Source organism: Eulemur rufifrons, chromosome 8, assembly GCF_041146395.1.
Source record: "Eulemur rufifrons isolate Redbay chromosome 8, OSU_ERuf_1, whole genome shotgun sequence".
Classification (NCBI taxonomy): domain Eukaryota; kingdom Metazoa; phylum Chordata; class Mammalia; order Primates; family Lemuridae; genus Eulemur; species Eulemur rufifrons.
Window position 1 is genome coordinate 25,095,037 of NC_090990.1, and position 15,916 is coordinate 25,110,952.

At 34.8% G+C, this 15,916-nt stretch overlaps 1 protein-coding gene across 1 annotated transcript in view; it reads left to right on the top strand.

The window, feature by feature from the left end:
• Nucleotides 1-15,916, top strand: part of LOC138389362 (protein argonaute-3) — a 106,372-nt gene that overhangs the window by 47,039 nt on the left and 43,417 nt on the right. The gene's annotated exons all lie outside the window — the stretch shown is intronic.

A 15,916-nucleotide genomic window follows, 5' to 3' on the forward strand; every position in this document is an offset into this window, starting at 1 on the left:
AACTGAGAAGCCAGTTAGGAGGCTTTTCAATCACTAGTTCAGGTAAGAGACGGTGATGGTCTAATGTGGGATGGAGAGGAAGGATTAAGCTGAAAAAATAGGTTTAAGAACCATATCCAGAAAAAGAAAACCTTGGGTATAGTTACTGGTACGTGGAACTGATTGAAAACTAATAGACCAGAAACTTTTCTAGGTTTTCAAAGGAATTGTTTTTGCAAATAAACTACAGACCTGGTATATCAGTCAGGGTTCAATTAGAGAAGCAAAACCAGTAGGAGGTAGAGATTTGGGTTACGCAGCTGTAGGGGCTGGCTAGGCCAGTCTGAAATCTTTTGAGAAGGCTGTCAGGAAGTGTAGGCTAGAAATTTCGGGCATGAACTGAAGCTGTTGTGTGTAGGTGAAATTTCTCTCTTTCAGGGAAGCCTCAGGCTAGCTTTTAAGACCCTTCAACTAGTTGAATCAGGTCCATCCATGTTATCCAGGATAATCTCCATTACTTAAAGTCAACTGATAATGGACTTTACATCTGCAAAATACCTTCACAGCAACATCTAGATTAGTGTTTGATTGAATAAATGACAACTAATAACCTAGCCAAGTTGACACATTAAAAAATGAAAACAAACCAACCACACCTAATCTGAAATTTTCTGTGATTATGCAAGCCTTGAAACAACTTTCAGGTGCAATGACTCTGCTATATTATAAACTGGTTTTCAAGAAGGGCATGCTCTCCAACATACATTCAGAATAGTGACTCTGGGGTTTCTATCAGGTATGAATACTGATGCAGTCAACTGAATATGGAGGTAAATCTGTTATTGCTGTTTAGTTGGCAGTATAAATGACACCATGTTTAAATGTTAACATGTTCTGTATGAGGATTCTGTGGAACATAAGGATAGAAACGTCTAGTATGCAGTTAGAAATTTAGGTCTGAAAATCTAAAAGTAAGAATATTGGTACTTGTCAGTACATAAATTTATATTTGAAACTATAGAAGGAAAAAAATATTTAGGAATAAATAGTATTTAGATTGAAAAAGGAAAGAGGATAAAGCCATGGGGAATACTAGCATTTAAGGAAGAAAAAAGAACCAGTGAGCAAGAAATTATTATCATAGGCAATATAAGAGCCAAAAATGGTTCAAAGAAGCCAAGAGAGAAACATACCCAAATAGTAGATGATTTCATAGTTAAATAATGAGAGCTTTTTCAATAAAATCTAGAGCTACTTTTTCAATAAAATCTAGATATCTAAAGGATATCAGTACTATGATTTTTAGTTACTATTGTGTTTGCTAATTTCTCTTCTTCTTACAGGTTTCAGTCTACATGTTACTTCCTTGAGAAGCAGTGTTTGACACCCTTCTCCCCCCATCCAGCTACCCCCCCCCAAGTTTGAGTTAGGTGTTTCTCTTACATATTCCCACAGCACAGTGTATTTCCCCTATAATAAGTGGGATTATAAGTGTTTATTGTTCTGTGTCTCCTATTAGAATGAAAGCTCCATGAAGCTAGGGACTGTCCATCTCATTCACCAGTGTACCCTCCATGCCTAGCACAACTCTTGGTCATGTTAAATGAAGAATGAATAAATAAATCCAAGAGCATAGAGGAGAGGCATCCAAATAACCCTGGAAAGTCAGAGAATTATTTGTAGGAATAAGTAATGTTTTTAGCTGAGCTTTAACAAATATAATGAGATAAAGAGTTTGGATTGAAAATAAGGTACACAGGAATAAAAGATTTCTTTCTTTCTTTTTTTTCTTTTTTTTTTTTTTTTTTTGTTAATTTTAAAGAGATTTATTCTGAGCCAAATTTGAGGACCATGACCCGGAGCCATGCCCAAGAAGCCTTGAGCAAGTGGACTCAGGAATAAAAGATTTCTGAGAGGTCTCTAAAATAATTATTAAATTGTATTGAAAATTTAGACAAATGAAATATATTAGGCTTATTGAGAATACTCAATTTTTATAAGATGTCAGTTCTTTCAAAATTTTAATTAAAATTCAAATAGACCTTATCATGAAACTTGGTAAGTCAATATTAAGGTTTATATAGAAGAATAAATGATCAAGAAAAGCCAATACAATTTTAAAGAAAAACAAAGAAGAAGGAATTGCCCTACTTACTACAAAACTGTGATAATTATACCATACTGCTTTAAGTGTAAGGACAGGCAATTAATGAAGCAGAAAGTCAGTCTAGAAGCAAGGCACATGTGTGTATTTATGGAAACTTTGTGAATATCTGAGGTGGTATTTAAAATAAATGGGGAAAGAGTAGAATATTTAATAAATTGTGTTTATACAAATGTTAGCCATTTGAAACAATAATTAAACCCATCTCACATCATGCACAAAATTTATTTCTAGGTGGACTGTAATCCTAAATGTGAAAAGCAAATCTTTGAAATTCTTGTAGGAACAAAATAAGAGACTATCTCTTAACACTGTACAAAATACGAAATATAAAGCATAAAGGAAAATAGTGATAGGCTGGGCGTGGTGGCTCACGCCTGTAATCCTGGCACTCTGGGAGGCTGAGGCGGGAGGATAGCTTGAGCTCAGGAGTTCCCGACCAGCCTAAGCAAGAGCAAGACCCTGTCTCTATTGAAAATAGAAATAATTAGCCGGGCGTGGTGGTGACGCCTGTAGTCCCAGCTGCTTGGGAGACTGAGGCAGGAGGATTGCTTGAGCCCAGGAGTTTGAGGCTGCTGTGAGCTAGGCTGACACCACAGCACACACCTGGGCAACAAAATGAGACTCTGTCTCAAAACAAAAAGGGAAAATACTGATAAACTGGACTACATCAAAATTTAAAATGTGTGTAGTCCAAAAGACACCATAAATACTAGGAGAAAATTTGTTATAACTGAGAGTTTTACAAAATATAAGGGCAGATGGATAGAAAAGTAGGCAGTTCTCAAAATAGGAAACCCACTTGGCCAATAAACACATGAAAAGATCTAAAATTCATTAATCAGGAAATCACAGATGAAATCAATGTTACCATCAGATTTATAAAATTAAAAAGTCATATGATATACCAAATGTTGGTAAGGGTAAAGTAAAAGAAACTCTCAACACAGTTTGTAGAGTGTGATTTGGTATAACTTTTGGAGAATAGTTTCATCTGGAAAAGATGAAGGTACACATATCATAAAACCCATGTTGATAATATCTTGCATATATGCCTGAAACATATGTAATAGTAGAAAATTGGAAATTGCCTGAGTTCCTATCATTAGTGGAATGAATAAATAGTATATAAACCATTACATAATATTTTGGGGGTACTATGTAACAGTTAAATTAATGAACCAGATCTATATGTATCAACATGGGTTATTAAAACAATGTTGAGGGGGGCAGTAAATAGCAAAAGGATATGTTATTTATATACATTTAAAACATAACAGTATATACTGGGTACATACAGTAAAGTTCTAAAAACATAGATGGGATGAATACACACCAATTTCAGGATTACGGTTACCTTTAGGAAGAAAGAGGGAAGAGCAATGGAATAGGCTGACCGGGAAAGGGAGAAGAGATAGACCAAAAAGACTGAATGTTTCCAGAAAAATCTAAGAGTGTGTTTATGTGAACAAAATATAACTTGTGCCATTATGAAGCAAAGAAATAATTGATTTTTTTTTTAAAAAAAGATCCATGATATCTTAATGAGATGAAAATAAAGGCTAACATTTTAAATGGGTTTATTTTTTCCCCAGCTTTATTTAGGTATGATTAACAAATAAAAATTGTATATGTTTAAGGTATACAATGTGATTTTTTTATAATACTTTGTGAAATGATTACCATAGTCAAGCTAATTAACTTATCCAACACCTCACATGGTTACATTTGTGTGTGTGTGATGAGAACATTAAATCTACTCTCAGCAAATTTCAAGTATATAATAATTATTAATTGTAGTCACCATGCTGTACATTAGGTCTCCAGAACTTACTCATCTTATAACTGAAAGTTTGTACCTTTTGACCAACATTTCCCATTTCCCCCACCCTCAGCCCTTGGTAACTACCATTGTATCTTCTGTCTCTGAGTTCAACTTTTTCAGATTCTACATGTGAGATCATGCAGTATTTGTTTTTCTGTGTCTGGCTTATTTCACTTCACATGTCCTTCAGGTTCATCCATGTTGTCACAAATGACAGGACATCCTTCTCTTTAAAGGCTGAATAGTATTCCATTATATACCTATATCTGTATCGATACAGTTATATGTATCTCACATTTTCTTTATCCATTCATCTGTTGATGGTCACTTAGGTTGTTTCCATATCTTGGCCATTGTGAGTAATGCTGCAATGAACATGGGAGTGCAGTATCTCTTTAAGATAGTGATTTTATTTCCTTTGGATGTATACCTAGAAGTGAGATTGCCTGATTATATATGGTAGTTCTATTTTTAATTTTTTGAAGAACCTCCATATTATTTTCCATTAAAACTGTACCAAGAATTTATTTATTTATTGCCAGTAAAATGTAATGCTGCTGCGAAAAATAGGAGAAATATTGCACTGACCACCTTGCTCGTTTACGTTTCCTTTTTTGTTTCTGTGTGATTTTGATTTTGCAACCCTTGCACTTGGTATACGGCACTGAACAACAAAACAGCCTTTACTGAATTTGAAATCAGCTGGAGAAGACTGGTATTGAGCAATAAATAGGTACTCCAAAGGAGAATAAAATAGGGATCCATTCTAGTCTCAATGGTCAAGGAGCATTTCCTTGAGGAGGGAACAGGTGGGAGCTAGGTGACATTGGTGGTGGAAATAAACACGGAAAAGTACTCTAAGGAAGGAAACAATTCAGTTCTCTCTAATTGTGTGACTTGTCTTGACTATGATTGTATTGTTGGTATTTAATATCATAACTCTCAACTATGTAATTAAACTTACTGTATTTTACCAATCTAAGAGTGAAGAATTTTTTTTCACATTTTAGTATCTCTGAAATTGGAAGATAAGTTTGTCACAGATTAGGGGCAGGTTTCTTTTTAAAGGATACATAAAATATTGCACGTTACCATCAATGACATCTTAGATTTGGTGAAGTGCAGAATATTTAATTTAGCCTGCTTTGAGGCCAAACCCATTTGCAACTTGCATTTTAGTATTGTAATTCATACATTTTAAGAGCATCACAGCAAATCTGATGTTTGTTTTATCTCTCTTAAGATGTTATTTACCCCTTATTATGTACTAGATGGAATGCTAAATATTTTACAATAATTAATATAAATTCCACCTCAGTTGTATGAGTTATGTGATACTCTCAACTGAAGTTTAGAGAGAGAAAATCACTTGCTCAAGGTCATGTAGTTTATATTTAAATGATAAAAGTCAACTCTTCTGGCTCCAATGCTTATGCTTTTAACAATCACAGCTCTATTATACTGTATCTCTTAAGAAGCAAGATTCCTTCCAATAGAAATATGGGGCCAGGCGCAGTGTCTCATGCCTGTAATCCCAGCATTTTGGGAGGCTGAGGCAGGCAAGGATAGCTTGAGGCCAGGAGTTCAAGACTAGCCTGGGAAACATAGCGAGACCTTGTCTTTACTAAAAAAAATTTTAAAGATTAGCTGGGGGTGTCGGATGTCCCTGTAGTCCCTGTTACTCGGGAGGCTGAGGTGGGAAGATTGCTTGAGTTTAGCTCAGGTGTTGGAGGTCAAGGCTACAGTGAGCAATGATCATGTCACTGCATTCCAGCCTGGGCAACCGAGCAAGACCTTGTCTCAAAAAAGAAAAGAAATATTATGATAGTCAAGTAAAAGGAAAAGAAAAAAATTTTTTAAAGAAAATAAAAGCAGCAAGATTTCTGGCAGGCAAATCTTAGATCTTAGACATGTTACTTTAAAAATCTTATTTTTAAAATTTACTTTCTTGTGCTTTTCAGTAAAAGCTCTCTATTAAACATTCACTATCCATTTTGCTTTTAGTAAAAAGTAGTCAGAATATGTAAATGGTTATATAATTTAGAAATTTTATTTTTGCATAAGACTCAAAAGTTCATATTGAATATGCTTCCTTTGTAAGGAAAATGGATTTCTAGTAAGTAATTTATTAATCATAATATTAGTGTTGCTTGCTTCTTATGTCTGTCTTGAGTTCAGATATATTTCTAAGATTAAGAAATAATTTGGGCTGGGCGCGGTGGCTCACGCCTGTAATCCTACCACTCTGGGAGGCCGAGGTGGGTGGATCGCTTGAGGTCAGGAATTCGAGACCAGCCTGAGCAAGAGCAAGACCCCGTCTCTACTAAAAATAGAAAGAAATTATCTGGCCAACTAAAATATATAGAAAAAATTAGCCAGGCATGGTGGCACATGCCTATAGTCCCAGCTACTCGGGAGGCTGAGGCAGTAGGATTGCTTAAGCCCAGGAGTTTGAGGTTGCTGTGAGCTAGGCTGATGCCGTGGCACTCACTCTAGCCAGGGCAACAAAGCAACACTCTGTCTCAAAAAAAAAAAGAAAAGAAATAATTTGATTTTTTTTTTCAATTTTTTTATAATTTATTTTTTTTTTAGAGACAGGATCTGGCTATGTTGCCCAGGCTGATCTCGAACTCCCAGCCTCACACAGTCTCCTGCCTCAGGCTCCCAGAATACTAGGCTTACAGGTGTGAGCCACAGCACCTGGCCCAATAATTTGCTTTTATGTATTCAAATTAGTCCTTTTATAAGTAGATAAAAGCAGAACATTTCTTTGGGGTGGAATGAGAGTTATCAGCTGATTCAGGCAGCTGGAAAGGAACTTTATCAACATGCGGTCAAGCAAGGCCAACTAAAGATGTCTGGGTCAGGTTTACCTAGGCAGTCTGTCCTCACATTAGAAAAACAGTGTAATGGCAGCAGGAATCTTAGTGACAGACTTCATCAAATCTGTTTCTTGATTTACACTGTTTTCAGTCTGGTTGAATATGCCCTTTATATTTGGTGCACAGCTGTCCTTTTGAGATTGCACTTCACTGTCTCCCTGGGGAATTGTCTTTCTCCTATAATGATCTCTTGTTTTCCTTTTCTTCCTCTCTTTTTAATTTTCAGAAGCTTCGTGAAAAAAGGATATGTGAGAAGCAAATTTTTTACAGCTTACATATTTTAAGATATATTTTATCAACAAATGATAATTTAGATGAGTTTTCATATTGAAAAATTTTTTTCTTCAGAAATTTGAAAGCATTGCTCCATTTTTAAAATAGCTGTATTGAGGTTTAATTTACATACCATAAAATTCACCCATTTTATTTCCTAAATGTTATTTTTTATAGCACACTATTTTCGTTTCACAGATACTATGGCCTCTCTTAGGTCTATGACCATAATTTATTTTGGAGTTCTTACTATACATACTTAAGCTTCCCCAGAACTCCTTTTTGTTTGATCTCTTGTCTTTCATTTTGGAGGCTTTCCTCAGATACCTAGTATCTTGATTATCTATTCATGATTCAGTAGGAGTCTAAAAACACTGATTGGAAGCTCTGAATGTGTGGATGGGGTCTGTTGACTGTGGGCTTTATCGTGGGGTGTTATCAGTGGGCTGAGGTTAGGGAACCTACAGTGTTAAGATCCTTAGATCTCTTCTCTTGGCTGATCAAGTTACCCAAAGGTGAGTCTTCCAAACTCCTGCCTGAAGGATAACAGCCTGGTTGACGGCATTCTGAAAGCCAAGTTGAGGATTCTGGCTGGGGGAATTTCTACATTCAGCATTTAATATGTTTACAGTCATTTAGTCCCTTGCTTTTGGTACAGTCCTGTGCCTGCAATTGTGCCTGCCATCTTACTTCCAGAGAGCCTTTGGTTTATCTCCTCCAGAGACTAAACCTCCAGATTTATATAAGGATAAAGAAGGAGCAGCTGTTCATGAAGGTGGAGCTAGACAGAGGATCTAGAAATCTACTTACTTCCCAAACTGCTTTCCTTTTTATTTTTTGCACCACTCCCATCCTTTTATCACCAGTTTCAGAGGTACCTCATACTGCTACTTCTTGTGCCTTTTGAGGACTCAGTAGTGTAAATGCTGTTGGTTCTTAACCTTTCTCAACACAGCTAGCTTGTGATTTCATTTTCTTGGGTCTGTTATGTCATATGTCAGTTACAACTTGCCTACTTGCTTTTTGTCTTTCAAAATGATGAATTTCCTATTCTGTTCTCCCTCCCTTCTAGGTTTATATCTTTTTTCATTTTTTATTTTTAAATTCATGGTTACAGTGGAGTTTGGGGAAGGAATGAAATGAGATGCTATGGTTAATCTGCCATCTTAACCCAGAATCTGTTCTTAAAGGGCAGGGGCTTTGTCTAGTGGATTCCAACTCATAAAGGAATCTGGTACTTAATAAATGTTGTAATGGATGAAGTCTTATTTTACATATGTATTATCTGTCACTGCATATCAAATTGTCTCAAAATTTAGTGACTCAACACAACGGTAAACACTATCTCACATAGTTCCTGAGTCAGGAATTCAGAAGTGGCTTAGATGGTTGGCTCTGGTTCAGAGCCTCTCATGAGGCTGCATTCATCTCAAGCCTTATAGAGGCAAGGGGACTCACTTCCAGGGTGACTTATTCAGTTGGTAACAACTTAGTTCTGGAGGCCTCAGTTCCTTGCCATGTGGACCTCTCTATAAGGCTGAATGACCTCACGGCATTGTGTCTGGCTTCCTCCAGCACGTAATCCATGAGAGAGCAAGGCAGAAGCTGTAATAACATTAAGACCTAGTGCTGAAAGTTACATTCTACCATTTTCGTAATATCCTATTGTTACACAGATTAGTTATGTTTAGCATGGGAGGGGACTCCACAAAGCTATGATCCCTTAAGTCAAGACTCATTGGGGACAATCTTGCAGGCTGGCTACCACAGTTTCCATCTTAATGTAGAAAAAGAAGAGCAAATTAAACCCAAAGTAATTAGAAGGTAAGAAGTAATAGTGATCAGACCAATGTTAATTAAATAGAAAACAAATAGTACAGAACATCAATGAACCAACTGTTGGTTCTTTAAAAACAAAAAACAAATAGCAAGACTAATCAAGAAAAATAGAAAAAACAGATTACCAGTGTAAGGAATGAAAGAGTTGGAATCACTAAAGATCCTTGAGAAGTGAAAAGTTAATAAGGGAATGTTATGAACAACCTTATGTTAATTAACTTGCTAACGTAGATGAAACAAATTCCTTGACAAGCGTAACTTTACCAAAATTGACTCAAGAAAGCTGAATAGCCTTGTATCAAAAAAATCAAATTTATAATCCCTTCTCGCTAAGAAAACTCCAGTCCCAAATTATTTCACTAGTGAATTTTCTGAAACATTGAAGGAAAATATATCTTTCACAAATTCTTTCAGAAAATAGAAGAAGAAGAAAGGCTTCCCAATTTATTTTTTGAGGTGAGTATACCTGGTATACCTGACAAAGACTATATAATCTTCTTATCAGACAAGATAATCATTCGACACATTTTAACATTCTTATGATAAAGATGTACAACTAGCAATAAAAGGAAAGTTCTTCAACTGATAAAAGCATCTAGCAAAGCATACAGGCATCGTCACACTCATCGTGAAAAGATTAAATGCATTTAAGGTAGGCTGTGCTACCCATGATGGTAGGTGTATTAAATGCATTTCTACCTATATTTTCAACTTATGTTGTGTTTATTGGGATAGAAGATCTGTATTCTCTTGCCATATGACCCACCAATTCTACTCTGTACTCCCCAAAAATGAAAATATGTGTCCATATAAAGATTTGTGCGTGTATGTTTCCATGTTCATAATAACTAGAAACTGGAAACGATCCAGATGGCCAAAAAGAGGTGAATAGAGAAACATGATCTGTTCATTTCAATGGAATACTACCCAGCAATTAAAACAGTATACCAATTCATACAACAATATGGATGAATCTCAAGATGTGCAAAAGAAGCCAAGCACAAAATGGCCTTATGGTATAATTCTATTTATATGAAATTCTGGAACCAGTTAATCTATTGTGAAAAGAATCATATAAGTGATTGCTTGGGTCAGATGTGGAAAGAACTGATTACAAAGGGGCAGGAAAGTACTTTCTGGAGTGCCAGAAATGTTCTGTCTTAATTGTGGTGGTAGTAGTATAGATGGGTATATTCAAATCATTGAACTTTATACTTAAAATGTATTTTATTATATGTAAGTTATATTTCAAAATTGTCTTTTAAATTTTATTTTTACTTATTTGTTTTTTTTTTTTAGAGATGGGATCTTGCTCTGTCACCCAGGCTGGAGTGCAGTGGCATGACCGTAGCTTACCGCAGCCTCCAACTCCTGGGCTTAAGCGATCCTCCTGCCTCAGCCTCCTGAGTAGCTAGGACTACAGGTGTGTGCCACCACACCCAACTAATTTTTTAAAAAAACTTTTTTGTAGAGACAAGGTGGTGGGGTGGGGCAGGTCTCACTATGTTGCCCATGCTGGTCTCAAACTCCTGGGTTCGAGCAATCCTCCTCCCTCAGCCTCCCAAAGTACTGAGATTATAGACCTGAGCCACTGTGCCCAGCCTGCTTTTATTTCTTTTTCTTGCCTAAATTTTCTGGCAGGGACTTCCAGTACTATGTTGAATAAAAGTGAGAAGAGTGAACATCGTTGCTTTGTTTTTTATCTTAGAGGAAAAGCTTTCAGTTTTTTAACATTGAGTTTGATGTTAACTGTGGGCTTTCAATAGATGGCCCTTTATTATGTTGATGTATTATGTGCTTGGCCGTAATAGAATTTTTAAATGTTCAAAGAGGGAAAGAAAATAAAAAAATACATAAGACAAATAAGATATTATAAAAAATTAACAGGAGAATTTGAAATAAATTCTAAAAATATAGACTGAGACTGGTGTGGTGGCTCATGCCTGTAATCCTAGCCTTTGGGAGCTGAGACAGGAGGATCTCTTGAGACCAGGAGTTTGAGACCAGCCTGAGCAACATAGCAAAACCCTGTCTCTACAAAAGATAGGAAAAATTAGCTGGTGCGGTGGTGTACACCTATATCCCCTAGCTACTTGGGAGGCTGAGGAGGATAGCTTGAGCCCAGGAGTTTGAGGCTGCAGTGAGTTGTAATCATGCCCCTGTACTCCAGGCAAGGTGACAGAGCAAGACCCCCGTCTCTATTTAAAAAAGAGAGAGAGAAAAGAGTTCCATAGAGCTCCTACCAGGTTCTAGGCACAAGTAGGTACCTTGCATTCAGTCTTCACCCCAATGCCATGAGAAGTAGGTATTTTTCTAATTTTACAGATGAATAAATAGAATCTCAGAGAAGTCATAACTAGTTATTGTTGGGCTAGGATTAAAATCTAAGTCTATTTGATTTCCAAGCCTGTTCTTTTTTCATTATTCTAACAGTGTTATCCATGAAAACAAAAAAATAAACCTGGTTAAAAAAATAAACATGCAATAATAATAAGTAAAAAAGGATTAATTTCTAACAGAAATAAAAATTTTTATAATTATTTATAAATCTAATAAAAGATATATGAGTTTTAGAGTATAGTATAAAACCTTAATGAAATTTAAATGACCTTAATAAATTCAGATATATACTATGTTCATTAATTGAAAGATTTTCCTACTGGTATTCTGGATATTTGATAAATTTCTTTTCCCTAGTTAGATTTATCTAGATACTGGCAATCTTGGTAGTTAATAATATCTCATTTCTCTCCAAACTCCTCTCAAGTAATGTCTGTACTTTATTTCTCAGTTTTATTTATCTTAATTCTAGTGCCTGGCCATTCATTTTAATGGTATGAATATACTACAATTTATCCATTCTGTTGATTGTTTTCATTCTTTTTACTCTAACAATGATACAGTAAGCATTTTTATTCATGTCTCCTTTTGCAGATGTGGAATTTCTGTAGAGTATATGTTCCGGTATAGTGGAATTACCAGGTCAAAAATTATGCACATTTTCCAATTTATTGTATGTTACCATTTGGTCTCCTAAGTGATTTTATCAGTTTATATTCCTACAGTCTGAGAGCTTTCATTCTCCTACCTGCTTATTGTCAGTTTGTATTACCAGTCTTGAATTTTTTTCTAATCTTGATTAGTATAAAATGGTAGATTGATGCTGTTTTCATGTAAATTTCCTTAATTATAAATAAGATAGTGAAATTTTATGGTTTTTGTCATTTAAATTTTCTGTGAAATGTCTACTTATATCCTTTGCCACTTTTTATTGTTTTTTATTGATTTTTAGGAACTGTTTACATATTCTATACATTAATCATTTGTTATACATATTGCACATATCCTCTACTAATCTATAGCTATGTTTTTTTAAGTTTTGCTCATGGTGTCTTATTTTCTTAAAATTATATGGTTTATAGTTTTTGTATTGTGCTTAAGAAATTCTTCCTTACCTCCAAGATCATAAAGATATTCTATTATACATTTTCCAATAATTTTTTCTTTTCTTATTTAATTCTCTGAATATGAATTTGTTTATGTATAATAGTATGAGGTCGGCTTTCAAGTCTATTCTTGTCTATGTGTCTATCCCCACAGTCTCTTGATTTGAATAGGATTATAACAAATCTTTTTTTTTTTTTTTTTTTTTTTTTTTTTGTTGAGACAGCGTCTCACTTTGTTGCCAAGGCTAGAGTGAGTGCCGTGGCGTCAGCTTAGCTCACAGCAACCTCAGACTCCTCGGCTTAAGCGATCCTACTGCCTCAGCCTCCCGAGTAGCTGGGACTACAGGCATGCGCCACTATGCCCGGCTAATTTTTTCTATATAGATTTTTAGTTGTCCATATAATGTCTTTCTATTTTTAGTAGAGACGGGGTCTCGCTCAGGCTGGTTTCGAACTCCTGACCTTGAGCAATCCACCCGCCTCGGCCTCCCAGAGTGCTAGGATTACAGGCGTGAGCCACCACGCCCGGCCAGATTATAACAAATCTTGATGAGTGTCAGAGCAGATTTCATTCTTAAGAATAGTTGTAGCTATTCTTGTTTCATTGCTCTTTCAGCTTCTTAAGTTCCATGGGGAGAAGGGGTTATATCCTGTTGGTGTTTTAACTGAAATTGATTTGATTTTGCAGATTAATTTGGGGGATAATTTACATTAATAGGGTATGTTATTCCATTTATTTGATCTTCTGTAATATCTTTCAATAATAGAGATACCTGTTACTTCTATAGATCTTAGACATCTGTCATTTAAATTTCATCCCAAGTGCCTTATTCTTTTTCTTGTGATTTTAAGTGGTATCTTTTTTAAATTACATTTTTACTTCGTTGCTAGTGTTTAAAAAATAATTTATTTTGATATGTTGATCTTAAGTCTAGCAACATTGCTGAACTGTTATTAATTCTGTAATTTGTCCCTAGATTTTCTTCAATTTGCTGTATACATAGTCAATATTGTGAAGAGTAATAATTTTGTTTCTCCCTTTATAGGCTTTTCACCTTTTCTTTCTTTCAATTTGCTTTATTGTGCTAGCTAGTACTTCCTATAAAATGAAGTTGAATTTACCATAGAATTTTGGTAGATAACTTTTCTCAGATTAAGTAAATTCCCTTCTAGTCTTGGTATAGTAAGAGGATTTGCTACAGTGCTAAATTTTATCAAATATTAAGGATTCAACCAAGGGGTAGGGAAGCAGATCTTTGATCACTGAAATTGCCTCCTAATTCAAAACTGTATTTGCTGGCTTCAACCTATCCTTTATAAGAGCTTTTTATTACTAAATTTTATTTTTACCTTAAATGCCCACCTTCATGTAGAGAAGATGGTAAATAGTAAAATGATTAGGAGTGTAGTGGGATAAACAATTAAGGAAAAATAGTAGAAGAGAGTTAAATAGGAAAAATAATTCTAACGTGTTTCTTTAGTAGTTATGACTCTGTGATGTATGAAACATTAGCTGTGAATGCTAGTATTACAGTAATCCAATGAGGAAAATTTACCTGTAGGATTAATGGCAAAATAAGCATGTTATTTAACATATATTTATTTTACTTTATCTACTTTTTAAAAATTAACACAGATCAATATGTATTTAAGAACTTAATATGAACATATAACTTAAATTTGGAATATATCCTGCCAGCCTTCTTTTATGCACAATAATATTCTCACATTTTTCAATAGAATAATATATACATTTTTAAAAGTACTATGGATTTGAATAAGATACTCAGAATACTGTTATAATCTTACTAGTTTCTCTTTTTTTAAAATTAGTTAGAAAGTGAAAGTGTTTATTTGTATGGAAGTTTAGCAATGAGTATTGATTCCTCTTGAGTCTTTCTCACAGAACTACTCCTGGATGTGCACAAAAAAAAAATGCTCTCTCTCTATATGTGTGTGTCCATTGGAATATTGTTCATAATAGTAAAAAAAAAAAAACCTAAAACAACATAACTATCCATTAGGGACATGAAGTACATCCATGGAATGGGATATCCTCCAGCTATGAAAAAGAATGATATAGTTTCATATTAGTACCTATATATGTATCTCTAAGATAGATCTGTATGAGAAAAAAAAAATCAAGGCCTAGAATAGTGTTCTCATGTTTTTACTATTTGTGTTCTTTTTTATTAAGAGGGGAAGGGAATACATATTCACTTAATTATCATGCACTCATACTGTGAAATAATGTGCAGCCATTAAAGACTGTACTGACATGAAAAGATCTCTCAGGTAATATATTGTTAATTATTAAAATAATGATAAAACAAGTCATAGAACATTTATTATCTGATCTAATCTAAAAAGGTCTCTACATTTTTATCTATGTATGTGCATGTTAAAAGGAGAGGATGTATACATACCTGACTACTAACAGTGGTTACCCTTTAGAGATACTTGGAGGCAGGAAGGTTCAGACCGGAGAAGGTCTTTAATCTGTATATTTTTGCATGTTTGAGTTTTTTATGATGAAACTTCATTCACATACTATTTCCGTAATAAAGCAAGGAAAAAGCAATATGTGCTCACTACAAAAAAAATGAAGTTTTAAAGATGAAAAAATTTAAAAAGAAAATTAAAAATACCCACAATAGCCTTGCCACCCACATGTATCCTGAAATAACTGCTGTTAAAGCCTTGATAAATATCCTTCCAGAGGTGAGGGACATTTTATGGAGGACGTTTAATCCTAAACCAAGGACAGCAAGAGAGAACACCACATAAAAAGTTTATGCTTAGCTCAACAGACAGTGTGCATGTTTTTTTGAGTAGAAAAATAGCATGATAGCATGTAGCTTCTTGTCTAACCATTTTACTTTTCATTATATAGCCATAATAGCTATCAGTAAGTATGTGTTTAAGAAATAAGTGATGGTGATCTACTTTGACTAACCATTGGTGAAGCTCTTCTAGTTCCAAAACCCAAGATTAAGAAATCATGTTGGTTGACTTCAAAAATCACCAACTGTAGCTCAATAATATTGGACAGATAGACTCCTTAATATTACCACCTGTGCTTAAATCAGCACCAACATTTATTACCACTGTCTTCTGAAATCTTTATAAGACAGAGAAGGCTCTCACTAAAACAAACAGTCTGGGGTGGCATAGAAAGCCTTGTTTAAGAAACGATACCTAATTTTCTCATCTGGCAAGGGACTCTGTCCTTATTGGTACCCTACAAGCCTTGTCTCATACCCAGAACACTTCTCTGTACACATAATAGAGAATGGACTGATTCGGTTACCTATGATGAAAGAGATAGTTTATAAAAACTGTAGTATTTGGCGTTTCTGTTCTTGTGCCTCAGAGGTCAAATTGAAACTGCTTAATTTTGGAAATGTTTACATATATGTATGTGCATAAATGTGCATAAAGGGATCATGTATAAAAATGTGTGCATTAATTATTAGTTAATTATCATGGAGCCTAAGATGAAGTTATT